We start from the raw sequence: 27,888 nt of genomic DNA, 5'->3' as shown, positions 1-27,888 counted from the left end.
TTTGTTTCTGTAGTGTAGTGGTTATCACGTTCGCCTTACACGCGAAAGGTCCTCGGTTAGAAACCGAGCAGAAACAACTATTGTTTTATGAATTTAAAACTACACCTGCATTTCTTGCAAAGGTAGCACACGTTGAGTTGTTTTTGTTTTTTTAAACCGTGTTTCCAAAGAAACAGTACTGTCAGAGAGGTGAGAAAACCACAGCCAGGTCAAGTTTCAGTAGTGTAGTGGTTATCATGTTTGCTTAACACGCAAAAGGTCCCTGGTTTGAAACCAGGCAGGAACATGTTTTGTGTAGAGTTCTTTTTGTCATGCATGCTGAAAATCATTTTAAAAAAACACCTACTCACTTCACGAAAATCCCATCATTGCACCATGAAATCACTGTGCTGTTCACATCATTTGTTCAGTGTTAGAAATTGCTGAAATTCATAAAGAAAGGAAATTGAAAGGATCTGTATGGGATTCTTAGAGTGTTTAAGCTCCCAAGTCAAATTCTTGTAAAGGAGCTAAAAATGAAAACTTCTTAGCAGGGTTCTTAAAATCAGAGAAAATTAAAGCTTAACTGTAGAGGGGATGTAAACATTTCACCATAACTATGTCACAGATTTTCCCTGGGGGTAGCCTACTCAACTGTGAAGTTTCTTAGCACTTTGCTGACCCAATCCTGTAGTTTTCTCCTTACTTTCTAGTAACACATATTGTCTGAAAGCGTTTGAAAGTTTCTACTGCCAGATTTGTTTCTGTAGTGTAGTGGTTATCACGTTCGCCTCACACGCGAAAGGTCCTCGGTTCGAAACCGAGCAGAAACAACTATTGTTTTATGAATTTAAAACTACACCTGCATTTCTTGCAAAGGAAGCACACATTGAGTTGTTTTTGTTTTTTTAAACCATGTTTCCAAAGAAAGAGTACTGTCAGAGAGGTGAGAAAACCACAAACAGGTCAAGTTTCTGTAGTGTAGTGGTTATCACATTTGCCTAACACGCAAAAGGTTCCTGGTTCGAAACCAGGCAGGAACATGTTTTGTGTAGAGTTCTTTTTGTCATGCATGCTGAAAATCATTTAAAAAAAACACCTACTCACTTCACGAAAATCCCATCATTGCACCATGAAATCACTGTGCTGTTCACATTATTTGTTCAGTGTAAGAAATTGCTGAAATTCATAAAGAAAGGAAATTGAAAGGATCTGTATGGGATTCTTAGAGTGTTTAAGCTCCCAACTCAAATTCTTGTAAAGGAGCTAAAAATGAAAACTTCTTGGCAGGGTTCTTAAAATCAGAGAAAATTTAAGCTTAACTGTAGAGGGGATGTAAACATTTCACCATAACTATGTCACAGATTTTCCCTGGGGGTAGCCTACTCAACTGTGAAGTTTCTTAGCACTTTGCTGACCCAATCCTGTAGTTTTCTCCTTACTTTCTAGTAACACATATTGTCTCAAAGCGTTTGAAAGTGACCCCTGCCAGTTTTGTTTCTGTAGTGTAGTGGTTATCACGTTCGCCTTACACGCGAAAGGTCCTCGGTTCGAAACCGAGCAGAAACAACTATTGTTTTATGAATTTAAAACTACACCTGCATTTCTTGCAAAGGTAGCACACGTTGAGTTGTTTTTGTTTTTTTAAACCATGTTTCCAAAGAAAGAGTACTGTCAGAGAGGTGAGAAAACTGCAGCTAGGTCAAGTTTCTGTAGTGTAGTGGTTATCACGTTTGCCTAACACGCAAAAGGTCCCTGGTTCGAAACCAGGCAAGAAAATGTTTTGTGTAGAGTTCTTTTTGTCATGCATGCTGAAAATCATTTAAAAAAAACACCTACTCACTTCACGAAAATCCCATCATTGCACCATGAAATCACTGTGCTGTTCACATCATTTGTTCAGTGTTAGAAATTGCTGAAATTCATAAAGAAAGGAAATTGAAAGGATCTGTATGGGATTCTTAGAGTGTTTAAGCTCCCAAGTCAAATTCTTGTAAAGGAGCTAAAAATGAAAACTTCTTAGCAGGGTTCTTAAAATCAGAGAAAATTTAAGCTTAACTGTAGAGGGGATGTAAACATTTCACCATAACTATGTCACAGATTTTCCCTGGGGGTAGCCTACTCAACTGTGAAGTTTCTTAGCACTTTGCTGACCCAATCCTGTAGTTTTCTACTTACTTTCTAGTAACACATATTGTCTGAAAGCGTTTGAAAGTGTTTTCTGCCAGATTTGTTTCTGTAGTGTAGTGGTTATCACGTTCGCCTCACACGCGAAAGGTCCTCGGTTCGAAACCGAGCAGAAACAACTATTGTTTTATGAATTTAAAACTACACCTGCATTTCTTGCAAAGGTAGCACACGTTGAGTTGTTTTTGTTTTTTTAAACCATGTTTCCAAAGAAAGAGTACTGTCAGAGAGGTGAGAAAACCACAAACAGGTCAAGTTTCTGTAGTGTAGTGGTTATCACGTTTGCCTAACACGCAAAAGGTCCCTGGTTCGAAACCAGGCAGGAACATGTTTTGTGTAGAGTTCTTTTTGTCATGCATGCTGAAAATCATTTAAAAAAAACACCTACTCACTTCACGAAAATCCCATCATTGCACCATGAAATCACTGTGCTGTTCACATCATTTGTTCAGTGTTAGAAATTGCTGAAATTCATAAAGAAAGGCAATTGAAAGGATCTGTATGGGATTCTTAGTATGTTTAAGCTCCCAAGTCAAATTCTTGTAAAGGAGCTAAAAATGAAAACTTCTTAGCAGGGTTCTTAAAATCAGAGAAAATTTAAGCTCAACTGTAGAGGGGATGTAAACATTTCACCATAACTATGTCACAGATTTTCCCTGGGGGTAGCCTACTCAACTGTGAAGTTTCTTAGCACTTTGCTGACCCAATCCTGTAGTTTTCTCCTTACTTTCTAGTAACACATAGTGTCTGAAAGCGTTTGAAAGTGTCTTCTCCCAGATTTGTTTCTGTAGTGTAGTGGTTATCACGTTCGCCTCACACGCGAAAGGTCCTCGGTTCGAAACCGAGCAGAAACAACTATTGTTTTATGAATTTAAAACTACACCTGCATTTCTTGCAAAGGTAGCACACGTTGAGTTGTTTTTGTTTTTTTAAACCATGTTTCCAAAGAAAGAGTACTGTCAGAGAGGTGAGAAAACCGCAGCCAGGTCAAGTTTCTGTAGTGTAGTGGTTATCACGTTTGCCTAACACGCAAAAGGTCCCTGGTTCGAAACCAGGCAGGAACATGTTTTGTATAGAGTTCTTTTTGTCATGCATGCTGAAAATCATTTTAAAAAAACACCTACTCACTTCACGAAAATCCCATCATTGCACCATGAAATCGCTGTGCTGTTCACATCATTTGTTCAGTGTTAGAAGTTGCTGAAATTCATAAAGAAAGGAAATTGAAATGATCTGTATGGGATTCTTAGAGTGTTTAAGCTCCCAAGTCAAATTCTTGTAAAGGAGCTAAAAATGAAAACTTCTTGGCAGGGTTCTTAAAATCAGAGAAAATTTAAGCTTAACTGTAGAGGGGATGTAAACATTTCACCAGAACTATGTCACATATTTTCCCTGGGGGTAGCCTACTCAACTGTGAAGTTTCTTAGCACTTTGCTGACCCAATCCTGCAGTTTTCTCCTTACTTTCTAGTAACACATATTGTCTGAAAGCGTTTGAAAGTGGCCCCTGCCAGGTTTGTTTCTGTAGTGTAGTGGTTATCACGTTCGCCTTACACGCGAACGGTCCTCGGTTCGAAACCGAGCAGAAACAACTATTGTTTTATGAATTTAAAACTACACCTGCATTTCTTGCAAAGGTAGCACACGTTGAGTTGTTTTTGTTTTTTTAAACCATGTTTCCAAAGAAAGAGTACTGTCAGAGAGGTGAGAAAGCCACAGCCAGGTCAAGTTTCTGTAGTGTAGTGGTTATCACGTTTGCCTAACACGCAAAAGGTCCCTGGTTCAAAACCAGGCATGAACATGCTTTGTGTAGAGTTATTTTTGTCATGCATGCTGAAAATCATTTAAAAAAAACACCTACTCACTTCACGAAAATCCCATCATTGCACCATGAAATCACTGTGCTGTTCACATCATTTGTTCAGTGTTAGAAATTGCTGAAATTCATAAAGAAAGGAAATTGAAATGATCTGTATGGGATTCTTAGAGTGTTTAAGCTCCCAAGTCAAATTCTTGTAAAGGAGCTAAAAATGAAAACTTCTTAGCAGGGTTCTTAAAATCAGAGAAAATTTAAGCTTAACTGTAGAGGGGATGTAAACATTTCACCATAACTATGTCAAAGATTTTCCCTGGGGGTAGCCTACTCCACTGTGAAGTTTCTTAGCACTTTGCTGACCCAATCCTGTAGTTTTCTCCTTACTTTCTAGTAACACATAGTGTCTGAAAGCGTTTGAAAGTGTCTTCTCCCGGATTTGTTTCTGTAGTGTAGTGGTTATCACGTTCGCCTCACACGCGAAAGGTCCTCGGTTCGAAACCGAGCAGAAACAACTATTGTTTTATGAATTTAAAACTACACCTGCATTTCTTGCAAAGGTAGCACACGTTGAGTTGTTTTTGTTTTTTTAAACCATGTTTCCAAAGAAAGAGTACTGTCAGAGAGGTGAGAAAACCACGAACAGGTCAAGTTTCTGTAGTGTAGTGGTTATCACGTTTGCCTAACACGCAAAAGGTCCCTGGTTCGAAACCAGGCAGGAACATGTTTTGTGTAGAGTTCTTTTTGTCATGCATGCTGAAAATCATTTAAAAAAAACACCTACTCACTTCACGAAAATCCCATCATTGCACCATGAAATCACTGTGCTGTTCACATCATTTGTTCAGTGTTAGAAATTGCTGAAATTCATAAAGAAAGGAAATTGAAAGGATCTGTATGGGATTCTTAGAGTGTTTAAGCTCCCAAGTCAAATTCTTGTAAAGGAGCTAAAAATGAAAACTTCTTAGCAGGGTTCTTAAAATCAGAGAAAATTTAAGCTTAACTGTAGAGGGGATGTAAACATTTCACCATAACTATGTCACAGATTTTCCCTGGGGGTAGCCTACTTAACTGTGAAGTTTCTTAGCACTTTGCTGACCCAATCCTGTAGTTTTCTCCTTACTTTCTAGTAACACATATTGTCTGAAAGCGTTTGAAAGTGTCCCCTGCTAGGTTTGTTTCTGTAGTGTAGTGGTTATCACGTTCGCCTTACACGCGAAAGGTCCTCGGTTCGAAACCGAGCAGAAACGACTATTGTTTTATGAATTTAAAACTACACCTGCATTTCTTGCAAAGGTAGCACACGTTGAGTTGTTTTTGTTTTTTTAAACCATGTTTCCAAAGAAAGAGTACTGTCAGAGAGGTGAGAAAACTGCAGCCAGGTCAAGTTTCTGTAGTGTAGTGGTTATCACGATTGCCTAACACGCAAAAGGTCCCTGATTTGAAACCAGGCAGGAACATGTTTTGTGTAGAGTTCTTTTTGTCATGCATGCTGAAAATCATTTTAAAAAAACACCTACTCACTTCACGAAAATCCCATCATTGCACCATGAAATCACTGTGCTGTTCACATCATTTGTTCAGTGTTAGAAATTGCTGAAATTCATAAAGAAAGGAAATTGAAAGGATCTGTATGGGATTCTTAGAGTGTTTAAGCTCCCAAGTCAAATTCTTGTAAAGGAGCTAAAAATGAAAACTTCTTGGCAGGGTTCTTAAAATCAGAGAAAATTTAAGCTTAACTGTAGAGGGGATGTAAACATTTCACCAGAACTATGTCACATATTTTCCCTGGGGGTAGCCTACTCAACTGTGAAGTTTCTTAGCACTTTGCTGACTCAATCCTGTAGTTTTCTACTTACTTTCTAGTAACACATATTGTCTGAAAGCGTTTGAAAATGTTTTCTGCCAGATTTGTTTCTGTAGTGTAGTGGTTATCACGTTCGCCTCACACGCGAAAGGTCCTCGGTTCGAAACCGAGCAGAAACAACTATTGTTTTATGAATTTAAAACTACACCTGCATTTCTTGCAAAGGTAGCACACGTTGAGTTGTTTTTGTTTTTTTAAACCATGTTTCCAAAGAAAGAGTACTGTCAGAGAGGTGAGAAAACTGCAGCCAGGTCAAGTTTCTGTAGTGTAGTGGTTATCACGTTTGCCTAACATGCAAAAGGTCCCTGGTTCGAAACCAGGCAGAAACATGTTTTGTGTAGAGTTCTTTTTGTCATGCATGCTGAAAATCATTTATAAAAAACACCTACTCACTTCACGAAAATCCCATCATTGCACCATGAAATCACTGTGCTGTTCACATCATTTGTTCAGTGTTAGAAATTGCTGAAATTCATAAAGAAAGGAAATTGAAATGATCTGTATGGGATTCTTAGAGTGTTTAAGCTCCCAAGTCAAATTCTTGTAAAGGAGCTAAAAATGAAAACTTCTTAGCAGGGTTCTTAAAATCAGAGAAAATTTAAGCTTAACTGTAGAGGGGATGTAAACATTTCACCATAACTATGTCACAGATTTTCCCTGGGGGTAGCCTACTTAACTGTGAAGTTTCTTAGCACTTTGCTGACCCAATCCTGTAGTTTTCTCCTTACTTTCTAGTAACACATATTGTCTGAAAGCGTTTGAAAGTGTCCCCTGCCAGATTTTTTTCTGTAGTGTAGTGGTTATCACGTTCGCCTTACACGCGAAAGGTCCTCGGTTCGAAACCGAGCAGAAACAACTATTGTTTTATGAATTTAAAACTACACCTGCATTTCTTGCAAAGGTAGCACACGTTGAGTTGTTTTTGTTTTTTTAAACCATGTTTCCAAAGAAACAGTACTGTCAGAGAGGTGAGAAAACCACAGCCAGGTCAAGTTTCTGTAGTGTAGTGGTTATCACGTTTGCCTAACACGCAAAAGGTCCCTGGTTCGAAACCAGGCAGGAACATGTTTTGTGTAGAGTTCTTTTTGTCATGCATGCTGAAAATCATTTTAAAAAAACACCTACTCACTTCACGAAAATCCCATCATTGCACCATGAAATCACTGTGCTGTTCACATCATTTGTTCAGTGTTAGAAATTGCTGAAATTCAGAAAGAAAGGAAATTGAAAGGATCTGTATGGGATTCTTAGAGTGTTTAAGCTCCCAAGTCAAATTCTTGTAAAGGAGCTAAAAATGAAAACTTCTTAGCAGGGTTCTTAAAATCAGAGAAAATGTAAGCTTAACTGTAGAGGGGATGTAAACATTTCACCATAACTATGTCACAGATTTTCCCTGGGGGTAGCCTACTCAACTGTGAAGTTTCTTAGCACTTTGCTGACCCAATCCTGTAGTTTTCTACTTACTTTCTAGTAACACATATTGTCTGAAAGCGTTTGAAAGTGTTTTCTGCCAGATTTGTTTCTGTAGTGTAGTGGTTATCACGTTCGCCTCACACGCGAAAGGTCCTCGGTTCGAAACCGAGCAGAAACAACTATTGTTTTATGAATTTAAAACTACACCTGCATTTCTTGCAAAGGTAGCACACGTTGAGTTGTTTTTGTTTTTTTAAACCATGTTTCCAAAGAAAGAGTACTGTCAGAGAGGTGAGAAAACTGCAGCCAGGTCAAGTTTCTGTAGTGTAGTGGTTATCACGTTTGCCTAACACGCAAAAGGTCCCTGGTTCGAAACCAGGCAGGAACATGTTTTGTGTAGAGTTCTTTTTGTCATGCATGCTGAAAATCATTTAAAAAAACACCTACTCACTTCACGAAAATCCCATCATTGCACCATGAAATCACTGTGCTGTTCACATCATTTGTTCAGTGTTAGAAATTGCTGAAATTCATAAAGAAAGGAAATTGAAATGATCTGTATGGGATTCTTAGAGTGTTTAAGCTCCCAAGTCAAATTCTTGTAAAGGAGCTAAAAATGAAAACTTCTTGGCAGGGTTCTTAAAATCAGAGAAAATTTAAGCTTAACTGTAGAGGGGATGTAAACATTTCACCATAACTATGTCACAGATTTTCCCTGGGGGTAGCCTACTTAACTGTGAAGTTTCTTAGCACTTTGCTGACCCAATCCTGTAGTTTTCTCCTTACTTTCTAGTAACACATATTGTCTGAAAGCGTTTGAAAGTGTCCCCTGCCAGATTTGTTTCTGTAGTGTAGTGGTTATCACGTTCGCCTTACACGCGAAAGGTCCTCGGTTCGAAACCGAGCAGAAACAACTATTGTTTTATGAATTTAAAACTACACCTGCATTTCTTGCAAAGGTAGCACACGTTGAGTTGTTTTTGTTTTTTTAAACCATGTTTCCAAAGAAAGAGTACTGTCAGAGAGGTGAGAAAACTGCAGCCAGGTCAAGTTTCTGTAGTGTAGTGGTTATCACGTTTGCCTAATACGCAAAAGGTCCCTGATTTGAAACCAGACAGGAACATGTTTTGTGTAGAGTTCTTTTTGTCATGCATGCTGAAAATCATTTAAAAAAAACACCTACTCACTTCACGAAAATCCCATCATTGCACCATGAAATCACTGTGCTGTTCACATCATTTGTTCAGTGTTAGAAATTGCTGAAATTCATAAAGAAAGGAAATTGAAATGATCTGTATGGGATTCTTAGAGTGTTTAAGCTCCCAAGTCAAATTCTTGTAAAGGAGCTAAAAATGAAAACTTCTTAGCAGGGTTCTTAAAATCAGAGAAAATTTAAGCTTAACTGTAGAGGGGATGTAAACATTTCACCATAACTATTTCACAGATTTTCCCTGGGGGTAGCCTACTTAACTGTGAAGTTTCTTAGCACTTTGCTGACCCAATCCTGTAGTTTTCTCCTTACTTTCTAGTAACACATATTGTCTGAAAGCGTTTGAAAGTGGTTTCTGCCAGATTTGTTTCTGTAGTGTAGTGGTTATCACGTTCGCCTCACACGCGAAAGGTCCTCGGTTCAAAACCGAGCAGAAACAACTATAGTTTTATGAATTTAAAACTACACCTGCATTTCTTGCAAAGGTAGCACACGTTGAGTTGTTTTTGTTTTTTTAAACCATGTTTCCAAAGAAAGAGTACTGTGAGAGAGGTGAGAAAACTGCAGCCAGGTCAAGTTTCTGTAGCGTAGTGGTTATCACGTTTGCCTAACACGCAAAAGGTCCCTGGTTCGAAACCAGGCAGGAACATGTTTTGTGTAGAGTTCTTTTTGTCATGCATGCTGAAAATCATTTAAAAAAACACCTACTCACTTCACGAAAATCCCATCATTGCACCATGAAATCACTGTGCTGTTCACATCATTTGTTCAGTGTTAGAAATTGCTGAAATTCATAAAGAAAGGAAATTGAAAGGATCTGTATGGGATTCTTAGAGTGTTTAAGCTCCCAAGTCAAATTCTTGTAAAGGAGCTAAAAATGAAAACTTCTTAGCAGGGTTCTTAAAATCAGAGAAAATTTAAGCTTAACTGTAGAGGGGATGTAAACATTTCACCATAACTATGTCACAGATTTTCCCTGGGGGTAGCCTACTCAACTGTGAAGTTTCTGAGCACTTTGCTGACCCAATCCTGTAGTTTTCTCCTTACTTTCTAGTAACACATATCGTCTGAAAGCGTTTGAAAGTGTCCTCTGCCAGATTTGTTTCTGTAGTGTAGTGGTTATCATGTTTGCCTCACACGCGAAAAGTCCTCGGTTCGAAACCGAGCAGAAACAACTATTGTTTTATGAATTTAAAACTACACCTGCATTTCTTGCAAAGGTAGCACACGTTGAGTTGTTTTTGTTTTTTTAAACCATGTTTCCAAAGAAAGAGTACTGTCAGAGAGGTGAGAAAACTGCAGCTAGGTCAAGTTTCTGTAGTGAAATGATCTGTATGGGATTCTTAGAGTGTTTAAGCTCCCAAGTCAAATTCTTGTAAAGGAGCTAAAAATGAAAACTTCTTGGCAGGGTTCTTAAAATCAGAGAAAATTTAAGCTTAACTGTAGAGGGGATGTAAACATTTCACCATAACTATGTCACAGATTTTCCCTGGGGGTAGCCTACTCAACTGTGAAGTTTCTTAGCACTTTGCTGACCCAATCCTGTAGTTTTCTCCTTACTTTCTAGTAACACATAGTGTCTGAAAGCGTTTGAAAGTGTCCCCTGCCAGATTTGTTTCTGTAGTGTAGTGGTTATCACGTTCGCCTCACACGCGAAAGGTCCTCGGTTCGAAACCGAGCAGAAAGAACTATTGTTTTATGAATTTAAAACTACACCTGCATTTCTTGCAAAGGTAGCACACGTTGAGTTGTTTTTGTTTTTTAAACCATGTTTCCAAAGAAAGAGTACTGTCAGAGAGGTGAGAAAACTGCAGCCAGGTCAAGTTTCTGTAGTGTAGTGGTTATCACGTTTGCCTAACACGCAAAAGGTCCCTGGTTCAAAACCAGACAAGAACATGTTTTGTGTAGAGTTCTTTTTGTCATGCATGCTGAAAATCATTTTAAAAAAACACCTACTCACTTCACGAAAATCCCATCATTGCACCATGAAATCACTGTGCTGTTCACATCATTTGTTCAGTGTTAGAAATTGCTGAAATTCATAAAGAAAGGAAATTGAAATGATCTGTATGGGATTCTTAGAGTGTTTAAGCTCCCAAGTCAAATTCTTGTAAAGGAGCTAAAAATGAAAACTTCTTGGCAGGGTTCTTAAAATCAGAGAAAATTTAAGCTTAACTGTAGAGGGGATGTAAACATTTCACCATAACTATGTCACAGATTTTCCCTGGGGAAATGTAACCTACTCAACTGTGAAGTTTCTTAGCACTTTGCTGACCCAATCCTGTAGTTTTCTACTTACTTTCTAGTAACACATATTGTCTGAAAGCGTTTGAAAGTGTCCCCTGCCGGATTTGTTTCTGTAGTGTAGTGGTTATCACGTTCGCCTTACATGCGAAAGGTCCTCGGTTCGAAACCGAGCAGAAACAACTATTGTTTTATGAATTTAAAACTACACCTGCATTTCTTGCAAAGGTAGCACACGTTGAGTTGTTTTTGTTTTTTTAAACCATGTTTCCAAAGAAAGTGTACTGTCAGAGAGGTGAGAAAAGTGCAGCTAGGTCAAGTTTCTGTAGTGTAGTGGTTATCACGTTTGCCTAACACGCAAAAGGTCCCTGGTTCGAAACCAGGCAGGCACATGTTTTGTGTAGAGTTCTTTTTGTCATGCATGCTGAAAATCATTTAAAAAAAACACCTACTCACTTCACGAAAATCCCATCATTGCACCATGAAATCACTGTGCTGTTCACATCATTTGTTCAGTGTTAGAAATTGCTGAAATTCATAAAGAAAGGAAATTGAAAGGATCTGTATGGGATTCTTAGAGTGTTTAAGCTCCCAAGTCAAATTCTTGTAAAGGAGCTAAAAATGAAAACTTCTTAGCAGGGTTCTTAAAATCAGAGAAAATTTAAGCTTAACTGTAGAGGGGATGTAAACATTTCACCATAACTATGTCACAGATTTTCCCTGGGGGTAGCCTACTCAACTGTGAAGTTTCTGAGCACTTTGCTGACCCAATCCTGTAGTTTTCTCCTTACTTTCTAGTAACACATATCGTCTGAAAGCGTTTGAAAGTGTCCTCTGCCAGATTTGTTTCTGTAGTGTAGTGGTTATCATGTTTGCCTCACACGCGAAAAGTCCTCGGTTCGAAACCGAGCAGAAACAACTATTGTTTTATGAATTTAAAACTACACCTGCATTTCTTGCAAAGGTAGCACACGTTGAGTTGTTTTTGTTTTTTTAAACCATGTTTCCAAAGAAAGAGTACTGTCAGAGAGGTGAGAAAACTGCAGCTAGGTCAAGTTTCTGTAGTGTAGTGGTTATCACGTTTGCCTAACACGCAAAAGGTCCCTGGTTCGAAACCAGGCAGGAACATGTTTTGTGTAGAGTTCTTTTTGTCATGCATGCTGAAAATCATTTAAAAAAAACACCTACTCACTTCACGAAAATCCCATCATTGCACCATGAAATCACTGTGCTGTTCACATCATTTGTTCAGTGTTAGAAATTGCTGAAATTCATAAAGAAAGGAAATTGAAACGATCTGTATGGGATTCTTAGAGTGTTTAAGCTCCCAAGTCAAATTCTTGTAAAGGAGCTAAAAATGAAAACTTCTTGGCAGGGTTCTTAAAATCAGAGAAAATTTAAGCTTAACTGTAGAGGGGATGTAAACATTTCACCATAACTATGTCACAGATTTTCCCTGGGGGTAGCCTACTCAACTGTGAAGTTTCTTAGCACTTTGCTGACCCAATCCTGTAGTTTTCTCCTTACTTTCTAGTAACACATAGTGTCTGAAAGCGTTTGAAAGTGTCTTCTTCCAGATTTGTTTCTGTAGTGTAGTGGTTATCACGTTCGCCTCACACGCGAAAGGTCATCGGGTCGAAACCGAGCAGATACAACTATTTTTTTATGAATTTAAAACTACACCTGCATTTCTTGCAAAGGTAGCACACGTTGAGTTGTTTTTGTTTTTTTAAACCATGTTTCCAAAGAAAGAGTACTGTCAGAGAGGTGAGAAAACCGCGAACAGGTCAAGTTTCTGTAGTGTAGTGGTTATCACGTTTGCCTAACACGCAAAAGGTCCCTGGTTCGAAACCAGGCAGGAACATGTTTTGTGTAGAGTTCTTTTTGTCATGCATGCTGAAAATCATTTAAAAAAAACACCTACTCACTTCACGAAAATCCCATCATTGCACCATGAAATCACTGTGCTGTTCACATCATTTGTTCAGTGTTAGAAATTGCTGAAATTCATAAAGAAAGGAAATTGAAAGGATCTGTATGGGATTCTTAGAGTGTTTAAGCTCCCAAGTCAAATTCTTGTAAAGGAGCTAAAAATGAAAACTTCTTAGCAGGGTTCTTAAAATCAGAGAAAATGTAAGCTTAACTGTAGAGGGGATGTAAACATTTCACCATAACTATGTCACAGATTTTCCCTGGGGGTAGCCTACTTAACTGTGAAGTTTCTTAGCACTTTGCTGACCCAATCCTGTAGTTTTCTCCTTACTTTCTAGTAACACATATTGTCTGAAAGCGTTTGAAAGTGGATTCTGCCAGATTTGTTTCTGTAGTGTAGTGGTTATCACGTTCGCCTCACACGCGAAAGGTCCTCGGTTCAAAACCGAGCAGAAACAACTATAGTTTTATGAATTTAAAACTACACCTGCATTTCTTGCAAAGGTAGCACACGTTGAGTTGTTTTTGTTTTTTTAAACCATGTTTCCAAAGAAGAAGTACTGTGAGAGAGGTGAGAAAACTGCAGCCAGGTCAAGTTTCTGTAGTGTAGTGGTTATCACGTTTGCCTAACACGCAAAAGGTCCCTTGTTCGAAACCATGCAGGAACATGTTTTGTGTAGAGTTCTTTTTGTCATGCATGCTGAAAATCATTTTAAAAAAACACCTACTCACTTCACGAAAATCCCATCATTGCACCATGAAATCACTGTGCTGTTCACATCATTTGTTCAGTGTTAGAAATTGCTGAAATTCATAAAGAAAGGAAATTGAAAGGATCTGTATGGGATTCTTAGAGTGTTTAAGCTCCCAAGTCAAATTCTTGTAAAGGAGCTAAAAATGAAAACTTCTTGGCAGGGTTCTTAAAATCAGAGAAAATTTAAGCTTAACTGTAGAGGGGATGTAAACATTTCACCAGAACTATGTCACATATTTTCCCTGGGGGTAGCCTACTCAACTGTGAAGTTTCTTAGCACTTTGCTGACTCAATCCTGTAGTTTTCTCCTTACTTTCTAGTAACACATATCGTCTGAAAGCGTTTGAAAGTGTCCTCTGCCAGATTTGTTTCTGTAGTGTAGTGGTTATCACGTTCGCCTCACACGCGAAAGGTCCTCGGTTCGAAACCGAGCAGAAACAACTATTGTTTTATGAATTTAAAACTACACCTGCATTTCTTGCAAAGGTAGCACACGTTGAGTTGTTTTTGTTTTTTTAAACCATGTTTCCAAAGAAACAGTACTGTCAGAGAGGTGAGAAAACCACAGCCAGGTCAAGTTTCTGTAGTGTAGTGGTTATCACGTTTGCCTAACACGCAAAAGGTCCCTGGTTCGATACCAGGCAGGAACATGTTTTGTGTAGAGTTCTTTTTGTCATGCATGCTGAAAATCATTTAAAAAAACACCTACTCACTTCACGAAAATCCCATCATTGCACCATGAAATCACTGTGCTGTTCACATCATTTGTTCAGTGTTAGAAATTGCTGAAATTCATAAAGAAAGGAAATTGAAATGATCTGTATGGGATTCTTAGAGTGTTTAAGCTCCCAAGTCAAATTCTTGTAAAGGAGCTAAAAATGAAAACTTCTTAGCAGGGTTCTTAAAATCAGAGAAAATGTAATCTTAACTGTAGAGGGGATGTAAACATTTCACCATAACTATGTCACAGATTTTCCCTGGGGGTAGCCTACTTAACTGTGAAGTTTCTTAGCACTTTGCTGACCCAATCCTGTAGTTTTCTCCTTACTTTCTAGTAACACATATTGTCTGAAAGCGTTTGAAAGTGTTTTCTGCCAGATTTGTTTCTGTAGTGTAGTGGTTATCACGTTCGCCTCACACGCGAAAGGTCCTCGGTTCGAAACCGAGCAGAAACAACTATTGTTTTATGAATTTAAAACTACATCTGCATTTCTTGCAAAGGTAGCACACGTTGAGTTGTTTTTGTTTTTTTAAACCATGTTTCCAAAGAAACAGTACTGTCAGAGAGGTGAGAAAACCACGGCCAGGTCAAGTTTCTGTAGTGTAGTGGTTATCACGATTGCCTAACACGCAAAAGGTCCCTGATTTGAAACCAGGCAGGAACACGTTTTGTGGAGAGTTCTTTTTGTCATGCATGCTGAAAATCATTTAAAAAAAACACCTACTCACTTAACGAAAATCCCATCATTGCACCATGAAATCACTGTGCTGTTCACATCATTTGTTCAGTGTTAGAAATTGCTGAAATTCATAAAGAAAGGAAATTGAAAGGATCTGTATGGGATTCTTAGAGTGTTTAAGCTCCCAAGTCAAATTCTTGTAAAGGAGCTAAAAATGAAAACTTCTTAGCAGGGTTCTTAAAATCAGAGAAAATTTAAGCTTAACTGTAGAGGGGATGTAAACATTTCACCATAACTATGTCACAGATTTTCCCTGGGGGTAGCCTACTCAACTGTGAAGTTTCTTAGCACTTTGCTGACCCAATCCTGTAGTTTTCTCCTTACTTTCTAGTAACACATATTGTCTGAAAGCGTTTGAAAGTGGTTTCTGCCAGATTTGTTTCTGTAGTGTAGTGGTTATCACGTTCGCCTCACACGCGAAAGGTCCTCGGTTCAAAACCGAGCAGAAACAACTATAGTTTTATGAATTTAAAACTACACCTGCATTTCTTGCAAAGGTAGCACACGTTGAGTTGTTTTTGTTTTTTTAAACCATGTTTCCAAAGAAGAAGTACTGTGAGAGAGGTGAGAAAACTGCAGCCAGGTCAAGTTTCTGTAGCGTAGTGGTTATCACGTTTGCCTAACACGCAAAAGGTCCCTGGTTCGAAACCAGGCAGGAACATGTTTTGTGTAGAGTTCTTTTTGTCATGCATGCTGAAAATCATTTTAAAAAAACACCTACTCACTTCACGAAAATCCCATCATTGCACCATGAAATCACTGTGCTGTTCACATCATTTGTTCAGTGTTAGAAATTGCTGAAATTCATAAAGAAAGGAAATTGAAATGATCTGTATGGGATTCTTAGAGTGTTTAAGCTCCCAAGTCAAATTCTTGTAAAGGAGCTAAAAATGAAAACTTCTTAGCAGGGTTCTTAAAATCAGAGAAAATGTAAGCTTAACTGTAGAGGGGATGTAAACATTTCACCATAACTATGTCACAGATTTTCCCTGGGGGTAGCCTACTTAACTGTGAAGTTTCTTAGCACTTTGCTGACCCAATCCTGTAGTTTTCTCCTTACTGTCTAGTAACACATATTGTCTGAAAGCGTTTGAAAGTGTCCCCTGCCAGATTTTTTTCTGTAGTGTAGTGGTTATCACGTTCGCCTCACACGCGAAAGGTCCTCGGTTCGAAACCGAGCAGAAACAACTATTGTTTTATGAATTTAAAACTACACCTGCATTTCTTGCAAAGGTAGCACACGTTGAGTTATTTTTGTTTTTTTAAACCATGTTTCCAAAGAAAGAGTACTGTCAGAGAGGTGAGAAAACTGCAGCCAGGTCAAGTTTCTGTAGTGTAGTGGTTATCACGTTTGCCTAACACGCAAAAGGTCCCTGGTTCGAAACCAGGCAGGAACATGTTTTGTGTAGAGTTCTTTTTGTCATGCATGCTGAAAATCATTTAAAAAAAACACCTACTCACTTCACGAAAATCCCATCATTGCACCATGAAATCACTGTGCTGTTCACATCATTTGTTCAGTGTTAGAAATTGCTGAAATTCATAAAGAAAGGAAATTGAAATGATCTGTATGGGATTCTTAGAGTGTTTAAGCTCCCAAGTCAAATTCTTGTAAAGGAGCTAAAAATGAAAACTTCTTAGCAGGGTTCTTAAAATCAGAGAAAATTTAAGCTTAACTGTAGAGGGGATGTAAACATTTCACCATAACTATGTCACAGATTTTCCCTGGGGGTAGCCTACTCAACTGTGAAGTTTCTTAGCACTTTGCTGACCCAATCCTGTAGTTTTCTCCTTACTTTCTAGTAACACATATTGTCTGAAAGCGTTTGAAAGTGTCCTCTGCCAGATTTGTTTCTGTAGTGCAGTGGTTATCACGTTCGCCTCACACGCGAAAGGTCCTCGGTTCGAAACCGAGCAGAAACAACTATTGTTTTATGAATTTAAAACTACACCTGCATTTCTTGCAAAGGTAGCACACGTTGAGTTGTTTTTGTTTTTTTAAACCATGTTTCCAAAGAAAGAGTACTGTCAGAGAGGTGAGAAAACCACAAACCGGTCAAGTTTCTGTAGTGTAGTGGTTATCACGTTTGCCTAACACGCAAAAGGTCCCTGGTTCGAAACCAGGCAGGAACATGTTTTGTGGAGAGTTCTTTTTGTCATGCATGCTGAAAATCATTTAAAAAAAACACCTACTCACTTCACGAAAATCCCATCATTGCACCATGAAATCACTGTGCTGTTCACATCATTTGTTCAGTGTTAGAAATTGCTGAAATTCATAAAGAAAGGAAATTGAAAGGATCTGTATGGGATTCTTAGAATGTTTAAGCTCCCAAGTCAAATTCTTGTAAAGGAGCTAAAAATGAAAACTTCTTAGCAGGGTTCTTAAAATCAGAGAATATTTAAGCTTAACTGTAGAGGGGATGTAAACATTTCACCATAACTATGTCACAGATTTTCCCTGGGGGTAGCCTACTCAACTGTGAAGTTTCTTAGCACTTTGCTGACCCAATCCTGTAGTTTTCTCCTTACTTTCTAGTAACACATAGTGTCTGAAAGCGTTTGAAAGTGTCCTCTGCCAGATTTTTTTCTGTAGTGTAGTGGTTATCACGTTCGCCTCACACGCGAAAGGTCCTCGGTTCGAAACCGAGCAGAAACAACTATTGTTTTATGAATTTAAAACTACACCTGCATTTCTTGCAAAGGTAGCACACGTTGAGTTATTTTTGTTTTTTTAAACCATGTTTCCAAAGAAAGAGTACTGTCAGAGAGGTGAGAAAACTGCAGCCAGGTCAAGTTTCTGTAGTGTAGTGGTTATCACGTTTGCCTAACACGCAAAAGGTCCCTGGTTCGAAACCAGGCAGGAACATGTTTTGTGTAGAGTTCTTTTTGTCATGCATGCTGAAAATCATTTAAAAAAAACACCTACTCACTTCACGAAAATCCCATCATTGCACCATGAAATCACTGTGCTGTTCACATCATTTGTTCAGTGTTAGAAATTGCTGAAATTCATAAAGAAAGGAAATTGAAATGATCTGTATGGGATTCTTAGAGTGTTTAAGCTCCCAAGTCAAATTCTTGTAAAGGAGCTAAAAATGAAAACTTCTTAGCAGGGTTCTTAAAATCAGAGAAAATTTAAGCTTAACTGTAGAGGGGATGTAAACATTTCACCATAACTATGTCACAGATTTTCCCTGGGGGTAGCCTACTCAACTGTGAAGTTTCTTAGCACTTTGCTGACCCAATCCTGTAGTTTTCTCCTTACTTTCTAGTAACACATATTGTCTGAAAGCGTTTGAAAGTGTTTTCTTCCAGATTTGTTTCTGTAGTGTAGTGGCTATCACGTTCGCCTTACACGCGAAAGGTCCTCGGTTCGAAACCGAGCAGAAACAACTATTGTTTTATGAATTTAAAACTACACCTGCATTTCTTGCAAAGGTAGCACACGTTGAGTTGTTTTTGTTTTTTTAAACCATGTTTCCAAAGAAAGAGTACTGTCAGAGAGGTGAGAAAACCACAAACCGGTCAAGTTTCTGTAGTGTAGTGGTTATCACGTTTGCCTAACACGCAAAAGGTCCCTGGTTCGAAACCAGGCAGGAACATGTTTTGTGGAGAGTTCTTTTTGTCATGCATGCTGAAAATCATTTAAAAAAAACACCTACTCACTTCACGAAAATCCCATCATTGCACCATGAAATCACTGTGCTGTTCACATCATTTGTTCAGTGTTAGAAATTGCTGAAATTCATAAAGAAAGGAAATTGAAAGGATCTGTATGGGATTCTTAGAATGTTTAAGCTCCCAAGTCAAATTCTTGTAAAGGAGCTAAAAATGAAAACTTCTTAGCAGGGTTCTTAAAATCAGAGAATATTTAAGCTTAACTGTAGAGGGGATGTAAACATTTCACCATAACTATGTCACAGATTTTCCCTGGGGGTAGCCTACTCAACTGTGAAGTTTCTTAGCACTTTGCTGACCCAATCCTGTGGTTTTCTCCTTACTTTCTAGTAACACATAGTGTCTGAAAGCGTTTGAAAGTGTCCTCTGCCAGATTTGTTTCTGTAGTGCAGTGGTTATCACGTTCGCCTCACACGCGAAAGGTCCTCGGTTCGAAACCGAGCAGAAACAACTATTGTTTTATGAATTTAAAACTACACCTGCATTTCTTGCAAAGGTAGCACACGTTGAGTTGTTTTTGTTTTTTTAAACCATGTTTCCAAAGAAAGAGTACTGTCAGAGAGGTGAGAAAACCACAAACCGGTCAAGTTTCTGTAGTGTAGTGGTTATCACGTTTGCCTAACACGCAAAAGGTCCCTGGTTCGAAACCAGGCAGGAACATGTTTTGTGGAGAGTTCTTTTTGTCATGCATGCTGAAAATCATTTAAAAAAAACACCTACTCACTTCACGAAAATCCCATCATTGCACCATGAAATCACTGTGCTGTTCACATCATTTGTTCAGTGTTAGAAATTGCTGAAATTCATAAAGAAAGGAAATTGAAAGGATCTGTATGGGATTCTTAGAATGTTTAAGCTCCCAAGTCAAATTCTTGTAAAGGAGCTAAAAATGAAAACTTCTTAGCAGGGTTCTTAAAATCAGAGAAAATTTAAGCTTAACTGTTCTCTGTGAGTTCTGCTTGGCTTTTTGCAGTTGCATTTAGCTTGGACACACAAGCGAATCCTGAGCTGGGGCGAATCTCCTACGTGACATCTCTAAGTGAGGAGTTACAAGCAAAGAAGGAGTTAAAAAGCAAAAAGGAGGGGAAAGTATACATCCTTGTTATTCCATATATATTTATATATATTTTGCACCTTACTGTCTGTTTTTGCCAGTTATTTGAGCTATCCCCATTGCCAAGATGTCCTCCATGTTTGACAATGCGGTCAGGTGTACATCTTGCTCAATGTATGCAATCCTTGATCAGCGCTTCAAGGGTGCATATTGCTGTGCGAGATGTGTGCAGGTTGCTCATTTGGAAGCACAAATCCTGAGTCTAGAGGAGCAACTGGCAACACTGAGATCTATTGACAACTTGGAGAGGAGTCTGCTGCTCACTGAGCAAGCTCTCTCGCGGGTAGAGGTGGGGGAGGATAGCGGGATGGAGGTACAGGACAGTCAGGCAGCTAGCTGGGTTACAGTTAGAAGGCGGGGTAGGGGGAAAAGCACCAGGGAGGCTAGTCCTGATCTAGCACACCCCAACAAGTTTGCCCGGTTGGCAGATGAGGGGGATGTTAGTTCAGAGTTAGCAATACTGCAGCAAGTCACTGCCTCTGACCGCCAGAGCGGTGTCTGCTCCAGTAAGGAGGGAAGGACGAGCACAGGGCAGGCCAGACAGGTGCTGGTAGTGGGGGACTCTATTATTAGGGGGACAGACAGGGCGATCTGTCACAAAGACTGGGATCACCGAACAGTGTGTTGTCTGCCTGGCGCTCGAGTTCGGCACATCGCGGATCGGGTTGACAGATTACTGGGAGGGGCTGGAGAAGACCCAGCTGTCATGGTGCACATTGGCACCAATGACAAAGTAAGAGGTAGGCGGAGTGTCCTTAAAAATGATTTCAGGGACTTAGGTAGCAAGCTCAAGGCAAGGACCTCCAAGGTAGTATTTTCTGAAATATTACCTGTACCACGTGCCACACCAGAGAGGCAGCGGGAGATTAGGGAGCTAAACAAGTGGCTCAGAAGCTGGTGTAGGAAGGAGGGGTTTGGGTTCATGGAGAACTGGGCCGACTTCTCTGTCGGATACAGGCTCTACGGTAGGGACGGGCTGCACCTCAATGGGGAGGGTGCAGCTGTACTCGGGGAGAAGATGGCCAGAAGGGTGGAGGAGTGTTTAAACTAGGGAAAGGGGGGGAGGGAAACTACAATATAGAAGGGGAAGATAGTATAGATAGAGAGCTGGGGCATATAAATGTACCTGGGGGTGGAGCGGAGGGAGGGGTTAGAATAGTTAATAGGGATAGGCTTGATAGGAGAAAAAACCATACACCTCTAAATTGTATGCTTACTAATGCCAGAAGTCTGACCAATAAAACTGGCGAACTGGAGTTAATAATGTCTGCAGAAAATTATGACATAGTGGGTATAACAGAGACATGGTTGGATGATAGCTATGACTGGGCGGTTAATATACAGGGTTATAGTCTATTCAGGAAGGATCGAAAAAAACGAAAAGGGGGAGGAGTTTGCCTTTATGTAAAGTCCAGCCTAAAGGCCACACTGCGGGAGAATATATGTGAGGGAAATGATGATGTGGAGTCATTATGGGTAGAAATATATGGAAAGAAAAATAATAAAATACTGATCGGGGTTTGCTATAAGCCACCAAATATAATTGAAGCAGCAGAAGATCAATTATTAAAGCAAATAAACAAGGCAGCAAATCACAATGAGGTGGTTATTATGGGGGACTTTAACTATCCCGACATAAACTGGGAAACCGAGACCTGTGAATCTCATAAAGGAAACCGCTTTCTGACTATAAGTAAAGATAATTATCTGTCCCAAATGGTACAGGACCCAACCAGAGGGGGCGCTCTACTGGACTTAATATTAACCAACAGACCTGACAGAGTAACTAATATGCAGGTCAGAGGGCACCTAGGAAATAGTGATCACAATATAATACATTATAACTTGTCGTTCAATAAGGGAACTCTTAGAGGAGCCACAAGAACTATGAACTTTAGGAAGGCAAAGTTTGATCAACTAAGAGAAGCCCTTAACACTGTAAATTGGGAAAATGTCCTCAAAAACAAAAGCACAGATACTAAATGGGAGATTTTTCAAAATATCTTAAATTCTCACTGTGAAAAGTACATACCGTATGGGAATAAAAGTGTCAGGAGCAAGAGAAAACCAATGTGGATAAATAAAAATGTAAAGGTGGCAATAAATGGCAAAAAAAAGGCATTTAAGCTACTAAAACAGGAAGGCAGTGAGGAAGCACTAAGAAGCTATCGGGAAAAAAATAAAATATGTAAAAATCAGATAAAAGCAGCAAAAGTGGCGACAGAAAGACTCATTGCCAAAGAGAGTAAAACAAACCCCAAAATGTTCTTTAACTATATAAATAGTAAAAAGGTTAAAAATGAAAGCGTTGGCCCCTTAAAAAGTAATGAGGGAGACGTTATAGACGGGGATCAGGAAAAAGCGAATCTATTAAATATATTCTTCTCTGCTGTATTCACAGAGGAAAATGAAATGCCAGGTAATATACAGCAGGATGAGATAAATGCCCCAGTACATGCCGCCTGTCTAACCCAGGAAGAAGTGCAGCGCCGCCTAAAAAAAATCAAAATAGACAAATCACCAGATGGCATTCCCCCCGCGTTCTAAGGGAGTTAAGTCATGTAATAGACAGACCCCTATTTCTAATATTCAAGGACTCTATAGTGACCGGGTCTGTTCCCCAGGACTGGCGCATTGCAAATGTTGTGCCAATATTCAAAAAGGGGACAAAAAGTGACCCCGGGAATTATAGGCCGGTTAGTTTAACTTCTGTTGTATGTAAACTGATTGAGGGTTTCCTAAGAGATGCTATTTTGGAGAATCTCAATGAAAATAAATGTATGACTCCATATCAGCATTGGGTTTACAAGGGATCGGTCCGGTCAAACTAACCTGATCAGCTTTTATGAGGAGGTGAGCTCAAGACTGGATCGGGGAGAATCGCTGGATGTCGTATATCTTGATTTTTCCAAAGCATTTGATACGGTGCCACATAAAAGGCTGGTACATAAAATGAGAATGCTTGGGCTGGGGCAGAATGTGTGTATGGGGGTAAGTAACTGGCTCAGTGATAGGAAACAGAGGGTGGTTATTAATGGTACATACTCTGAGTGGGTGACTGTTACTAGTGGGGTACCACAGGGGTCAGTTTTGGGTCCTATTCTTTTTAATATATTTATTAATGACCTTGTAGAGGGATTGTATAGTAAAGTATCAATCTTTGCAGACGATACTAAGCTCTGTAGCGTGGTTAACACAATAGAGGACAGTGCACGATTACAAATGGATCTGCATAGGTTGGAGGCTTGGGCTGGGATGTGGCAGATGAGGTTCAACACGGATAAATGTAAGGTTATGCACATGGGGAAGAAAAATCCAGGCTGGGAATATGTATTAAATGGGAAAACACTGGGGACGACTGACATGGAAAAGGACTTAGGAGTCTTGGTTAACAGTAAATTTACCTGTAGCGACCAGTGTCGGGCAGCTGCTGCTAAGGCAAATAAAATCATGGGGTGCATCAAAAGGGGCATGGATGCCCATGACAAGGAAATAATTCTACCATTCTACAAGTCACTAGTCAGACCACACATGGAATACTGTGTACAGTACTGGGCACCAGTGTACAAGAAAGATATAGTGGAACTGGAGAGGGTTCAAAGGCGGGCAACCAGAGTAATAAGGGGAATGGAAGGACTACAGTACCCAGAAAGATTATCAGAATTAGGGTTATTTAGTTTGGAGAAAAGACGGCTTAGGGGGGACTTAATAACTATGTATAAATATATAAGGGGGCAGTACAGAGATCACTCCCAGGACCTATTTATACCCAGGACTGTATCTATAACAAGGGGACATCCTCTACGGCTGGAGGAAAGAAGGTTTCTACACCAGCACAGACGGGGGTTCTTTACAGTAAGAGCGGTGAGACTATGGAACTCTCTGCCAGAGGAAGTGGTAATGGTAAACTCAATAAAAGAGTTTAAAAGGAGCCTGGACGTGTTTCTTGAAAGCAATAATATCACAAGTTATGGATAGTAGATTAATAGGGACAGAACGTTGATCCAGGGATTTATTCTGATTGCCATATTTGGAGTCGGGAAGGAATTTTCCCCCTGGTATGGGGCAATTGGCATCTGCTTCATAAGGGTTTTTTGCCTTCCTCTGGATCAACACGGTAGGGACACAATATGTATATAGGTTGAACTTGATGGACTTTGGTCTTTTTTCAACCTTATGAACTATGTTACTATGTTACTATGTAACTGTAGAGGGGATGTAAACATTTCACCATAACTATGTCACAGATTTTCCCTGGGGGTAGCCTACTCAACTGTGAAGTTTCTTAGCACTTTGCTGACCCAATCCTGTAGTTTTCTCCTTACTTTCTAGTAACACATAGTGTCTGAAAGCGTTTGAAAGTGTCTTCTGCCAGATTTGTTTCTGTAGTGTAGTGGTTATCACGTTCGCCTCACATGCGAAAGGTCTTCGGTTCGAAACCGAGCAGAAACAACTATTGTTTTATGAATTTAAAACTACACCTGCATTTCTTGCAAAGGTAGCACACGTTGAGTTGTTTTTGTTTTTTTAAACCATGTTTCCAAAGAAAGAGTACTGTCAGAGAGGTGAGAAAACCACTAACAGGTCTAGTTTCTGTAGTGTAGTGTTTATCACGTTTGCCTAACACGCAAAAGGTCCCTGGTTTGAAACCAGGCAGGAACATGTTTTGTGTAGAGTTCTTTTTGTCATGCATGCTGAAAATCATTTAAAAAAAACACCTACTCACTTCACGAAAATCCCATCATTGCACCATGAAATCACTGTGCTGTTCACATCATTTGTTCAGTGTTAGAAATTGCTGAAATTCATAAAGAAAGGAAATTGAAAGGATCTGTATGGGATTCTTAGAGTGTTTAAGCTCCCAAGTCAAATTCTTGTAAAGGAGCTAAAAATGAAAACTTCTTGGCAGGGTTCTTAAAATCAGAGAAAATTTAAGCTTAACTGTAGAGGGGATGTAAACATTTCACCATAACTATGTCACAGATTTTCCCTGGGGGTAGCCTACTCAACTGTGAAGTTTCTTAGCACTTTGCTGACCCAATCCTGTAGTTTTCTCCTTACTTTCTAGTAACACATATTGTCTCAAAGCGTTTGAAAGCGACCCCTGCCAGTTTTGTTTCTGTAGTGTAGTGGTTATCACGTTCGCCTTACACGCGAAAGGTCCTCGGTTCGAAACCGAGCAGAAACAACTATTGTTTTATGAATTTAAAACTACACCTGCATTTCTTGCAAAGGTAGCACACGTTGAGTTGTTTTTGTTTTTTTAAACCATGTTTCCAAAGAAAGAGTACTGTCAGAGAGGTGAGAAAACCACAAACAGGTCAAGTTTCTGCAGTGTAGTGGTTATCACGTTTGCCTAACACGCAAAAGGTCCCTGGTTCGAAACCAGGCAGGAACATGTTTTGTGTAGAGTTCTTTTTGTCATGCATGCTGAAAATCATTTTAAAAAAACACCTACTCACTTCACGAAAATCCCATCATTGCACCATGAAATCACTGTGCTGTTCACATCATTTGTTCAGTGTTAGAAATTGCTGAAATTCATAAAGAAAGGAAATTGAAATGATCTGTATGGGATTCTTAGAGTGTTTAAGCTCCCAAGTCAAATTCTTGTAAAGGAGCTAAAAATGAAAACTTCTTAGCAGGGTTCTTAAAATCAGAGAAAATGTAAGCTTAACTGTAGAGGGGATGTAAACATTTCACCATAACTATGTCACAGATTTTCCCTGGGGGTAGCCTACTTAACTGTGAAGTTTCTTAGCACTTTGCTGACCCAATCCTGTAGTTTTCTCCTTACTTTCTAGTAACACATATTGTCTGAAAGCGTTTGAAAGTGTCCCCTGCCAGATTTGTTTCTGTAGTGTAGTGGTTATCACGTTCGCCTTACACGCGAAAGGTCCTCGGTTCGAAACCGAGCAGAAACAACTATTGTTTTATGAATTTAAAACTACACCTGCATTTCTTGCAAAGGTAGCACACGTTGAGTTGTTTTTGTTTTTTTAAACCATGTTTCCAAAGAAAGAGTACTGTCAGAGAGGTGAGAATACGGCAGCTAGGTCAAGTTTCTGTAGTGTAGTGGTTATCACGTTTTCCTAACACGCAGAAGGTCCCTGGTTCGAAACCAGGCAAGAGCATGTTTTGTGTAGAGTTCTTTTTGTCATGCATGCTGAAAATCATTTAAAAAAAACACCTACTCACTTCACGAAAATCCCATCATTGCACCATGAAATCACTGTGCTGTTCGCATCATTTGTTCAGTGTTAGAAATTGCTGAAATTCATAAAGAAAGGAAATTGAAAGGATCTGTATGGGATTCTTAGAGTGTTTAAGCTCCCACGTCAAATTCTTGTAAAGGAGCTAAAAATGAAAACTTCTTAGCAGGGTTCTTAAAATCAGAGAAAATTAAAGCTTAACTGTAGAGGGGATGTAAACATTTCACCATAACTATGTCACAGATTTTCCCTGGGGGTAGCCTACTCAACTGTGAAGTTTCTTAGCACTTTGCTGACCCAATCCTGTAGTTTTCTCCTTACTTTCTAGTAACACATATTGTCTGAAAGCGTTTGAAAGTGTCCCCTGCCAGATTTGTTTCTGTAGTGTAGTGGTTATCACGTTCGCCTTACATGCGAAAGGTCCACGGTTAGAAACCGAGCAGAAACAACTATTGTTTTATGAATTTAAAACTACACCTGCATTTCTTGCAAAGGTAGCACACGTTGAGTTGTTTTTGTTTTTTTAAACCGTGTTTCCAAAGAAACAGTACTGTCAGAGAGGTGAGAAAACCACAGCCAGGTCAAGTTTCAGTAGTGTAGTGGTTATCATGTTTGCTTAACACGCAAAAGGTCCCTGGTTTGAAACCAGGCAGGAACATGTTTTGTGTAGAGTTCTTTTTGTCATGCATGCTGAAAATCATTTTAAAAAAACACCTACTCACTTCACGAAAATCCCATCATTGCACCATGAAATCACTGTGCTGTTCACATCATTTGTTCAGTGTTAGAAATTGCTGAAATTCATAAAGAAAGGAAATTGAAATGATCTGTATGGGATTCTTAGAGTGTTTAAGCTCCCAAGTCAAATTCTTGTAAAGGAGCTAAAAATGAAAACTTCTTAGCAGGGTTCTTAAAATCAGAGAAAATTTAAGCTCAACTGTAGAGGGGATGTAAACATTTCACCATAACTATGTCACAGATTTTCCCTGGGGGTAGCCTACTCAACTGTGAAGTTTCTTAGCACTTTGCTGACCCAATCCTGTAGTTTTCTCCTTACTTTCTAGTAACACATATTGTCTGAAAGCGTTTGAAAGTGTCTTCTGCCAGATTTGTTTCTGTAGTGTAGTGGTTATCACGTTCGCCTCACACGCAAAAGGTCCTCGGTTCGAAACCGAGCAGAAACAACTATTGTTTTATGAATTTAAAACTACACCTGCATTTCTTGCAAAGGTAGCACACGTTGAGTTGTTTTTGTTTTTTTAAACCATGTTTCCAAAGAAAGAGTACTGTCAGAGAGGTGAGAAAACTGCACCCAGGTCAAGTTTCTGTAGTGTAGGGGTTATCATGATTGCCTAACACGTAAAAGGTCCCTGGTTCGAAACCAGGCAGGGACATGTTTTGTGTAGAGTTCTTTTTGTCATGCATGCTGAAAATCATTTAAAAAAAACACCTACTCACTTCACGAAAATCCCATCATTGCACCATGAAATCACTGTGCTGTTCACATCATTTGTTCAGTGTTAGAAATTGCTGAAATTCATAAAGAAAGGAAATTGAAATGATCTGTATGGGATTCTTAGAGTGTTTAAGCTCCCAAGTCAAATTCTTGTAAAGGAGCTAAAAATGAAAACTTCTTGGCAGGGTTCTTAAAATCAGAGAAAATTTAAGCTTAACTGTAGAGGGGATGTAAACATTTCACCATAACTATGTCACATATTTTCCCTGGGGGTAGCCTACTCAACTGTGAAGTTTCTTAGCACTTTGCTGACCCAATCCTGTAGTTTTCTCCTTACTTTCTAGTAACACATAGTGTCTGAAAGCGTTTGAAAGTGTCTTCTGCCGGATTTGTTTCTGTAGTGTAGTGGTTATCACGTTCGCCTCACACGCGAAAGGTCCTCGGTTCGAAACCGAGCAGAAACAGCTATTGTTTTATGAATTTAAAACTACACCTGCATTTCTTGCAAAGGTAGCACACGTTGAGTTGTTTTTGTTTTTTTAAACCATGTTTCCAAAGAAAGAGTAC

General features: G+C 39.3%; 59 non-coding genes across 59 annotated transcripts; all 59 read left to right on the top strand.

Moving 5' to 3' along the window:
- Positions 1-3: 3 nt before the first annotated feature.
- TRNAV-UAC (transfer RNA valine (anticodon UAC)) lies at positions 4-76 on the top strand. Its single transcript has one exon. It is a non-coding gene; the product is annotated as a tRNA-Val (tRNA).
- A 137-nt stretch (positions 77-213) lies between these two features.
- TRNAV-AAC (transfer RNA valine (anticodon AAC)) lies at positions 214-286 on the top strand. The gene has a single exon. It is a non-coding gene; the product is annotated as a tRNA-Val (tRNA).
- A 453-nt stretch (positions 287-739) lies between these two features.
- Positions 740-812, top strand: TRNAV-CAC (transfer RNA valine (anticodon CAC)). Its single transcript has one exon. It is a non-coding gene; the product is annotated as a tRNA-Val (tRNA).
- A 137-nt stretch (positions 813-949) lies between these two features.
- On the top strand, positions 950-1,022 carry TRNAV-AAC (transfer RNA valine (anticodon AAC)). Its single transcript has one exon. It is a non-coding gene; the product is annotated as a tRNA-Val (tRNA).
- A 453-nt stretch (positions 1,023-1,475) lies between these two features.
- TRNAV-UAC (transfer RNA valine (anticodon UAC)) lies at positions 1,476-1,548 on the top strand. The gene has a single exon. It is a non-coding gene; the product is annotated as a tRNA-Val (tRNA).
- Positions 1,549-1,685: 137 nt separating this feature from the next.
- Positions 1,686-1,758, top strand: TRNAV-AAC (transfer RNA valine (anticodon AAC)). Its single transcript has one exon. It is a non-coding gene; the product is annotated as a tRNA-Val (tRNA).
- Positions 1,759-2,211: 453 nt separating this feature from the next.
- Positions 2,212-2,284, top strand: TRNAV-CAC (transfer RNA valine (anticodon CAC)). Its single transcript has one exon. It is a non-coding gene; the product is annotated as a tRNA-Val (tRNA).
- A 137-nt stretch (positions 2,285-2,421) lies between these two features.
- On the top strand, positions 2,422-2,494 carry TRNAV-AAC (transfer RNA valine (anticodon AAC)). Its single transcript has one exon. It is a non-coding gene; the product is annotated as a tRNA-Val (tRNA).
- Positions 2,495-2,947: 453 nt separating this feature from the next.
- TRNAV-CAC (transfer RNA valine (anticodon CAC)) lies at positions 2,948-3,020 on the top strand. Its single transcript has one exon. It is a non-coding gene; the product is annotated as a tRNA-Val (tRNA).
- A 137-nt stretch (positions 3,021-3,157) lies between these two features.
- On the top strand, positions 3,158-3,230 carry TRNAV-AAC (transfer RNA valine (anticodon AAC)). Its single transcript has one exon. It is a non-coding gene; the product is annotated as a tRNA-Val (tRNA).
- Positions 3,231-3,683: 453 nt separating this feature from the next.
- On the top strand, positions 3,684-3,756 carry TRNAV-UAC (transfer RNA valine (anticodon UAC)). The gene has a single exon. It is a non-coding gene; the product is annotated as a tRNA-Val (tRNA).
- Positions 3,757-3,893: 137 nt separating this feature from the next.
- TRNAV-AAC (transfer RNA valine (anticodon AAC)) lies at positions 3,894-3,966 on the top strand. Its single transcript has one exon. It is a non-coding gene; the product is annotated as a tRNA-Val (tRNA).
- Positions 3,967-4,419: 453 nt separating this feature from the next.
- On the top strand, positions 4,420-4,492 carry TRNAV-CAC (transfer RNA valine (anticodon CAC)). Its single transcript has one exon. It is a non-coding gene; the product is annotated as a tRNA-Val (tRNA).
- A 137-nt stretch (positions 4,493-4,629) lies between these two features.
- TRNAV-AAC (transfer RNA valine (anticodon AAC)) lies at positions 4,630-4,702 on the top strand. The gene has a single exon. It is a non-coding gene; the product is annotated as a tRNA-Val (tRNA).
- A 453-nt stretch (positions 4,703-5,155) lies between these two features.
- Positions 5,156-5,228, top strand: TRNAV-UAC (transfer RNA valine (anticodon UAC)). The gene has a single exon. It is a non-coding gene; the product is annotated as a tRNA-Val (tRNA).
- A 663-nt stretch (positions 5,229-5,891) lies between these two features.
- On the top strand, positions 5,892-5,964 carry TRNAV-CAC (transfer RNA valine (anticodon CAC)). Its single transcript has one exon. It is a non-coding gene; the product is annotated as a tRNA-Val (tRNA).
- Positions 5,965-6,101: 137 nt separating this feature from the next.
- TRNAV-AAC (transfer RNA valine (anticodon AAC)) lies at positions 6,102-6,174 on the top strand. Its single transcript has one exon. It is a non-coding gene; the product is annotated as a tRNA-Val (tRNA).
- Positions 6,175-6,627: 453 nt separating this feature from the next.
- Positions 6,628-6,700, top strand: TRNAV-UAC (transfer RNA valine (anticodon UAC)). Its single transcript has one exon. It is a non-coding gene; the product is annotated as a tRNA-Val (tRNA).
- A 137-nt stretch (positions 6,701-6,837) lies between these two features.
- Positions 6,838-6,910, top strand: TRNAV-AAC (transfer RNA valine (anticodon AAC)). Its single transcript has one exon. It is a non-coding gene; the product is annotated as a tRNA-Val (tRNA).
- A 453-nt stretch (positions 6,911-7,363) lies between these two features.
- TRNAV-CAC (transfer RNA valine (anticodon CAC)) lies at positions 7,364-7,436 on the top strand. The gene has a single exon. It is a non-coding gene; the product is annotated as a tRNA-Val (tRNA).
- Positions 7,437-7,573: 137 nt separating this feature from the next.
- TRNAV-AAC (transfer RNA valine (anticodon AAC)) lies at positions 7,574-7,646 on the top strand. The gene has a single exon. It is a non-coding gene; the product is annotated as a tRNA-Val (tRNA).
- A 452-nt stretch (positions 7,647-8,098) lies between these two features.
- Positions 8,099-8,171, top strand: TRNAV-UAC (transfer RNA valine (anticodon UAC)). The gene has a single exon. It is a non-coding gene; the product is annotated as a tRNA-Val (tRNA).
- Positions 8,172-8,834: 663 nt separating this feature from the next.
- TRNAV-CAC (transfer RNA valine (anticodon CAC)) lies at positions 8,835-8,907 on the top strand. Its single transcript has one exon. It is a non-coding gene; the product is annotated as a tRNA-Val (tRNA).
- A 137-nt stretch (positions 8,908-9,044) lies between these two features.
- On the top strand, positions 9,045-9,117 carry TRNAV-AAC (transfer RNA valine (anticodon AAC)). The gene has a single exon. It is a non-coding gene; the product is annotated as a tRNA-Val (tRNA).
- Positions 9,118-9,569: 452 nt separating this feature from the next.
- TRNAV-CAC (transfer RNA valine (anticodon CAC)) lies at positions 9,570-9,642 on the top strand. Its single transcript has one exon. It is a non-coding gene; the product is annotated as a tRNA-Val (tRNA).
- Positions 9,643-10,082: 440 nt separating this feature from the next.
- On the top strand, positions 10,083-10,155 carry TRNAV-CAC (transfer RNA valine (anticodon CAC)). The gene has a single exon. It is a non-coding gene; the product is annotated as a tRNA-Val (tRNA).
- A 136-nt stretch (positions 10,156-10,291) lies between these two features.
- TRNAV-AAC (transfer RNA valine (anticodon AAC)) lies at positions 10,292-10,364 on the top strand. The gene has a single exon. It is a non-coding gene; the product is annotated as a tRNA-Val (tRNA).
- A 457-nt stretch (positions 10,365-10,821) lies between these two features.
- TRNAV-UAC (transfer RNA valine (anticodon UAC)) lies at positions 10,822-10,894 on the top strand. The gene has a single exon. It is a non-coding gene; the product is annotated as a tRNA-Val (tRNA).
- Positions 10,895-11,031: 137 nt separating this feature from the next.
- TRNAV-AAC (transfer RNA valine (anticodon AAC)) lies at positions 11,032-11,104 on the top strand. The gene has a single exon. It is a non-coding gene; the product is annotated as a tRNA-Val (tRNA).
- A 453-nt stretch (positions 11,105-11,557) lies between these two features.
- Positions 11,558-11,630, top strand: TRNAV-CAC (transfer RNA valine (anticodon CAC)). The gene has a single exon. It is a non-coding gene; the product is annotated as a tRNA-Val (tRNA).
- Positions 11,631-11,767: 137 nt separating this feature from the next.
- TRNAV-AAC (transfer RNA valine (anticodon AAC)) lies at positions 11,768-11,840 on the top strand. The gene has a single exon. It is a non-coding gene; the product is annotated as a tRNA-Val (tRNA).
- Positions 11,841-12,293: 453 nt separating this feature from the next.
- On the top strand, positions 12,294-12,366 carry TRNAV-CAC (transfer RNA valine (anticodon CAC)). The gene has a single exon. It is a non-coding gene; the product is annotated as a tRNA-Val (tRNA).
- A 137-nt stretch (positions 12,367-12,503) lies between these two features.
- TRNAV-AAC (transfer RNA valine (anticodon AAC)) lies at positions 12,504-12,576 on the top strand. Its single transcript has one exon. It is a non-coding gene; the product is annotated as a tRNA-Val (tRNA).
- A 453-nt stretch (positions 12,577-13,029) lies between these two features.
- Positions 13,030-13,102, top strand: TRNAV-CAC (transfer RNA valine (anticodon CAC)). The gene has a single exon. It is a non-coding gene; the product is annotated as a tRNA-Val (tRNA).
- A 137-nt stretch (positions 13,103-13,239) lies between these two features.
- On the top strand, positions 13,240-13,312 carry TRNAV-AAC (transfer RNA valine (anticodon AAC)). Its single transcript has one exon. It is a non-coding gene; the product is annotated as a tRNA-Val (tRNA).
- Positions 13,313-13,765: 453 nt separating this feature from the next.
- TRNAV-CAC (transfer RNA valine (anticodon CAC)) lies at positions 13,766-13,838 on the top strand. Its single transcript has one exon. It is a non-coding gene; the product is annotated as a tRNA-Val (tRNA).
- A 137-nt stretch (positions 13,839-13,975) lies between these two features.
- On the top strand, positions 13,976-14,048 carry TRNAV-AAC (transfer RNA valine (anticodon AAC)). Its single transcript has one exon. It is a non-coding gene; the product is annotated as a tRNA-Val (tRNA).
- A 452-nt stretch (positions 14,049-14,500) lies between these two features.
- On the top strand, positions 14,501-14,573 carry TRNAV-CAC (transfer RNA valine (anticodon CAC)). Its single transcript has one exon. It is a non-coding gene; the product is annotated as a tRNA-Val (tRNA).
- Positions 14,574-15,236: 663 nt separating this feature from the next.
- Positions 15,237-15,309, top strand: TRNAV-CAC (transfer RNA valine (anticodon CAC)). The gene has a single exon. It is a non-coding gene; the product is annotated as a tRNA-Val (tRNA).
- A 137-nt stretch (positions 15,310-15,446) lies between these two features.
- TRNAV-AAC (transfer RNA valine (anticodon AAC)) lies at positions 15,447-15,519 on the top strand. The gene has a single exon. It is a non-coding gene; the product is annotated as a tRNA-Val (tRNA).
- Positions 15,520-15,972: 453 nt separating this feature from the next.
- Positions 15,973-16,045, top strand: TRNAV-CAC (transfer RNA valine (anticodon CAC)). Its single transcript has one exon. It is a non-coding gene; the product is annotated as a tRNA-Val (tRNA).
- Positions 16,046-16,182: 137 nt separating this feature from the next.
- On the top strand, positions 16,183-16,255 carry TRNAV-AAC (transfer RNA valine (anticodon AAC)). The gene has a single exon. It is a non-coding gene; the product is annotated as a tRNA-Val (tRNA).
- Positions 16,256-16,708: 453 nt separating this feature from the next.
- On the top strand, positions 16,709-16,781 carry TRNAV-CAC (transfer RNA valine (anticodon CAC)). Its single transcript has one exon. It is a non-coding gene; the product is annotated as a tRNA-Val (tRNA).
- Positions 16,782-16,918: 137 nt separating this feature from the next.
- Positions 16,919-16,991, top strand: TRNAV-AAC (transfer RNA valine (anticodon AAC)). Its single transcript has one exon. It is a non-coding gene; the product is annotated as a tRNA-Val (tRNA).
- Positions 16,992-17,444: 453 nt separating this feature from the next.
- Positions 17,445-17,517, top strand: TRNAV-CAC (transfer RNA valine (anticodon CAC)). The gene has a single exon. It is a non-coding gene; the product is annotated as a tRNA-Val (tRNA).
- A 137-nt stretch (positions 17,518-17,654) lies between these two features.
- On the top strand, positions 17,655-17,727 carry TRNAV-AAC (transfer RNA valine (anticodon AAC)). The gene has a single exon. It is a non-coding gene; the product is annotated as a tRNA-Val (tRNA).
- A 453-nt stretch (positions 17,728-18,180) lies between these two features.
- Positions 18,181-18,253, top strand: TRNAV-UAC (transfer RNA valine (anticodon UAC)). The gene has a single exon. It is a non-coding gene; the product is annotated as a tRNA-Val (tRNA).
- A 137-nt stretch (positions 18,254-18,390) lies between these two features.
- TRNAV-AAC (transfer RNA valine (anticodon AAC)) lies at positions 18,391-18,463 on the top strand. Its single transcript has one exon. It is a non-coding gene; the product is annotated as a tRNA-Val (tRNA).
- A 453-nt stretch (positions 18,464-18,916) lies between these two features.
- On the top strand, positions 18,917-18,989 carry TRNAV-CAC (transfer RNA valine (anticodon CAC)). The gene has a single exon. It is a non-coding gene; the product is annotated as a tRNA-Val (tRNA).
- Positions 18,990-19,126: 137 nt separating this feature from the next.
- On the top strand, positions 19,127-19,199 carry TRNAV-AAC (transfer RNA valine (anticodon AAC)). Its single transcript has one exon. It is a non-coding gene; the product is annotated as a tRNA-Val (tRNA).
- Positions 19,200-24,032: 4,833 nt separating this feature from the next.
- Positions 24,033-24,105, top strand: TRNAV-CAC (transfer RNA valine (anticodon CAC)). Its single transcript has one exon. It is a non-coding gene; the product is annotated as a tRNA-Val (tRNA).
- Positions 24,106-24,242: 137 nt separating this feature from the next.
- TRNAV-AAC (transfer RNA valine (anticodon AAC)) lies at positions 24,243-24,315 on the top strand. Its single transcript has one exon. It is a non-coding gene; the product is annotated as a tRNA-Val (tRNA).
- A 453-nt stretch (positions 24,316-24,768) lies between these two features.
- TRNAV-UAC (transfer RNA valine (anticodon UAC)) lies at positions 24,769-24,841 on the top strand. The gene has a single exon. It is a non-coding gene; the product is annotated as a tRNA-Val (tRNA).
- A 137-nt stretch (positions 24,842-24,978) lies between these two features.
- On the top strand, positions 24,979-25,051 carry TRNAV-AAC (transfer RNA valine (anticodon AAC)). Its single transcript has one exon. It is a non-coding gene; the product is annotated as a tRNA-Val (tRNA).
- Positions 25,052-25,504: 453 nt separating this feature from the next.
- Positions 25,505-25,577, top strand: TRNAV-UAC (transfer RNA valine (anticodon UAC)). Its single transcript has one exon. It is a non-coding gene; the product is annotated as a tRNA-Val (tRNA).
- Positions 25,578-26,240: 663 nt separating this feature from the next.
- On the top strand, positions 26,241-26,313 carry TRNAV-UAC (transfer RNA valine (anticodon UAC)). The gene has a single exon. It is a non-coding gene; the product is annotated as a tRNA-Val (tRNA).
- Positions 26,314-26,450: 137 nt separating this feature from the next.
- On the top strand, positions 26,451-26,523 carry TRNAV-AAC (transfer RNA valine (anticodon AAC)). The gene has a single exon. It is a non-coding gene; the product is annotated as a tRNA-Val (tRNA).
- A 453-nt stretch (positions 26,524-26,976) lies between these two features.
- TRNAV-CAC (transfer RNA valine (anticodon CAC)) lies at positions 26,977-27,049 on the top strand. The gene has a single exon. It is a non-coding gene; the product is annotated as a tRNA-Val (tRNA).
- Positions 27,050-27,712: 663 nt separating this feature from the next.
- TRNAV-CAC (transfer RNA valine (anticodon CAC)) lies at positions 27,713-27,785 on the top strand. Its single transcript has one exon. It is a non-coding gene; the product is annotated as a tRNA-Val (tRNA).
- The last annotated feature ends 103 nt before the right edge of the window (positions 27,786-27,888 follow it).

Source organism: Spea bombifrons, chromosome 4 (assembly GCF_027358695.1).
Source record: "Spea bombifrons isolate aSpeBom1 chromosome 4, aSpeBom1.2.pri, whole genome shotgun sequence".
Classification (NCBI taxonomy): Eukaryota; Metazoa; Chordata; class Amphibia; order Anura; family Pelobatidae; genus Spea; species Spea bombifrons.
This window is presented reverse-complemented; position numbering and strand designations above follow the sequence as displayed.